General features: G+C 57.1%; 1 non-coding gene across 1 annotated transcript; it reads right to left on the reverse strand.

The window, feature by feature from the left end:
* Positions 1–1,362: 1,362 nt before the first annotated feature.
* LOC142792183 (small subunit ribosomal RNA) lies at positions 1,363–3,177 on the reverse strand. The gene has a single exon (XR_012890726.1). It is a non-coding gene; the product is annotated as a small subunit ribosomal RNA (ribosomal RNA).
* Between the last annotated feature and the right edge of the window lie 323 nt (positions 3,178–3,500).

Consider the following 3,500-nt stretch of genomic DNA (forward strand, 5'->3'; position numbering starts at 1 on the left):
CTACACATTTCCTCGGGCGGCCGCCTCCCGGCCTCCGTGGAGCGCGGGATGCACGGTCCCATCGACAAGCCTCTCCCGTTTTTACCGTGGCGTCGCGGTTCACCACGGCAGGCGGGTCGGTCTCCTCCGCATAAAAAGGGGGACCCCCGCTTTTTGTTCCACGAAATCGCACAAGCTTTTTTCGCATCCACGGTTTGCCACCGCACACCAAAATGCCGATCCGGCTGCCTACTTTAGCCAACAGGTGGAGCCAGGCGCGCCGTACTTGCGCGGCACTTCCCACGTCCACCGAAGTCGGTGCCAAGGACCACTTTCGGCGCCGGAGCCGCGTACGAGCCTACTCGAGGCGGAAGAACGAAGCCAGCAAGGGCCTGGCCGCAAGTGCGTTCAATTGTCGGGACGTCCAAGTCCCTCGTTCTTCCGTGCTTCCTCTTTCGGCAAGTCGTTGCGGCACCTTCCCAAAGCGCGCAGACCCGCTAATCGCGACGAGCGCGACGTGGCCGTGCCGCCTTTCCCTCGGCAGCAAGCAAAACGCCTGGCAACGTCGACGCTCCCCTAACCGCGATCTCGCACCGTGTTTCGTGTGGCGAATTCAAAAGCCGGCCGGCGCTGCTGCAACCATTACGGTCGGTACGCATACGCCGCGGAGGGCGGGACGGTCATCGGAGCGTGCGGTTCCTCCATCGAGTACTGCGCACCTCGGCCGTCGCATCGCCGTGCCATGACCGGCCGCGCGTCAACGCGAACCGGTGCCAGCGAGATCCCTCGCCTGCAAGAACCGACCGGCAGCCTCCGTCACCCGAGGACGCGGAGGCGCTTGCCGCGGACGGCGGGACGGTATGCACTGGTGCACAGCGGACCCGTCACATCGCCAGTTCCTTGACCGACCGCCGACGCTTGTGCCGTTCCTCTCGTACTTGGCAGTCGCCGCGCGATTGTCGGGTCTCGTTCTTGCACGCTCGAACGGTCGGGAGGGCACTCGGCTGGCGTTTCGGGAACGCGCAGCCTCGCCTTCTACCGACGTAACCACGACTCGCCGTTCGCGCTCCGCCGCTCCTGTTTACAGTACTAGGCGGTCCCGCAGCGGTCGGGTCGCGCATTTCGAGCGCTTCGAGCCACGGTGCAGTGGCGGGTCGAAAGCCGACCTATGAGTGCGTTGCGCCGTTTGTACCCGCGTCCGCCACCTGGCCGACCGTCCAAGGTCGCGGTGTTGGCGTCCGCTGGGCGCAACAATTTGTCACGGGGTGCCGCTCCACATTCAGGCAGCCCCGTGGGGAAAAGCCGACCCCGCGTCCAAACGGGGTCAGCGGCAGAAAGTGTCGGGCGCAGACGCAGCTGAGGCGCTCACCCTTCACAATCCGTTAATGATCCTTCCGCAGGTTCACCTACGGAAACCTTGTTACGACTTTTACTTCCTCTAAATGATCAAGTTTGGTCATCTTTCCAACAGACCGGCGCAACCGAAAGGCCGCGCCGGACATCGGTCCGAAGACCTCACTAAATCATTCAATCGGTAGTAGCGACGGGCGGTGTGTACAAAGGGCAGGGACGTAATCAACGCGAGCTTATGACTCGCGCTTACTGGGAATTCCTCGTTCAAGGGGAACAATTGCAAGCCCCTATCCCAATCACGAAAGAAGTTCCACGGGTTACCCAGTCTTTTCAGACAGGGATAAAGACACGCTGCTTCCTTCAGTGTAGCGCGCGTGCGGCCCCGGACATCTAAGGGCATCACAGACCTGTTATTGCTCTGTTTCGTGCGGCTAGGAGCCGCTTGTCCCTCTAAGAAGGTTGTAAGGTGCTGGGAACCCCGCACCTATTTAATAGGCTAGAGTCTCGTTCGTTATCGGAATTAACCAGACAAATCGCTCCACCAACTAAGAACGGCCATGCACCACCATCCACCGAATCAAGAAAGAGCTCTCAATCTGTCAATCCTCCCAGTGTCCGGGCCGGGTAAGTTTTCCCGTGTTGAGTCAAATTAAGCCGCAGGCTCCACTCCTGGTGGTGCCCTTCCGTCAATTCCTTTAAGTTTCAGCTTTGCAACCATACTTCCCCCGGAACCCAAATACTTTGGTTTCCCGGAAGCTGCCCGCCGAGTCATTTGAGTAACTCAGGCGGATCGCTGGTTGGCATCGTTTATGGTCAGAACTAGGGCGGTATCTGATCGCCTTCGAACCTCTGACTTTCGTTCTTGATCAATGAAAACATTCTTGGCAAATGCTTTCGCAGTAGTTCGTCTTGCGACGGTCCAAGAATTTCACCTCTAGCGCCGCAATACGAATGCCCCCGTCCGTCCCTCTTAATCATTACCTCGTATTCCAAAAACCAACAGAACAGAAACGAGGTCTTGTTCTATTATTCCATGCAAGTTTATTCAGGCGACTCGCCTGCGTTGAGCACTCTAATTTTTTCAAAGTAAAAGCACCGGCCATCTCGAGGCACACAATGAAGTGCACCAAGAAAGAACCGGCATGATGTTCAGTCCGAGCCGTCGCATCGGGTAGATGCACTACTCGTCTGGAACTGAGATCCAACTACGAGCTTTTTAACCGCAGCAGCTTTAGTATACGCTATTGGAGCTGGAATTACCGCGGCTGCTGGCACCAGACTTGCCCTCCAATTGATCCTCGTTAAAGGATTTAGAGTGTACTCATTTCAATTACGGGGCCTCAAAAGAGTCCCGTATTGTTATTTTTCGTCACTACCTCCCCGTGCCGGGAGTGGGTAATTTGCGCGCCTGCTGCCTTCCTTGGATGTGGTAGCCGTTTCTCAGGCTCCCTCTCCGGAATCGAACCCTGATTCTCCGTTACCCGTAACAACCATGGTAAGCAAGTAACCTACCATCGAAAGTTGATAAGGCAGACACTTGAAAGAAACGTCGCCGGCTCGTGGCCATGCGATCAGCACAAAGTTATCCAGAGTCACCACACAATACGGGCCGAAACCCGATCGATCTTGGTCTAATAAAAGCACCCGTTACCCAAAGGGCTCCAGGCTCACTGCATGTATTAGCTCTAGAATTGCCACAGTTATCCAAGTAGGAAGAAACGATCTAAGGAACCATAACTGATTTAATGAGCCATTCGCGGTTTCGCCTTATTTCGGCATGTACTTAGACATGCATGGCTTAATCTTTGAGACAAGCATATGATTACTGGCAGGATCAACCAGGTAATCGTTCGACTGCGCGTCCGTCCTCGCCTTCGGCGGGCCGGACGCAGTCTGTGTGCGGCGGAGGCCACCTTCAGGCGCCCCAACACGCTTATTTTGCACTCCGAGATGACGGCGTTCGAGCTCGCTACGGCACAACCTTCCCTAAAGACGAGTGGGAGCCGTGCGGCAAGAAGCACGTTCATGCTCGCTCTTTTTCGTTGCATCGACTCGGTCGCGCCGTGCGGGTTGCCCAAGCCCGCTGCACTGTCGGTGGACCGGCCGGAACTAGCAACGGAGCCGAGACTGCAAAGCCGCCAGACGACGGGTCACGCCCGCGTCTTCGG

The sequence above is a fragment of the Rhipicephalus microplus genome, unplaced genomic scaffold (assembly GCF_043290135.1).
Source record: "Rhipicephalus microplus isolate Deutch F79 unplaced genomic scaffold, USDA_Rmic scaffold_206, whole genome shotgun sequence".
NCBI classification, from domain to species: domain Eukaryota; kingdom Metazoa; phylum Arthropoda; class Arachnida; order Ixodida; family Ixodidae; genus Rhipicephalus; species Rhipicephalus microplus.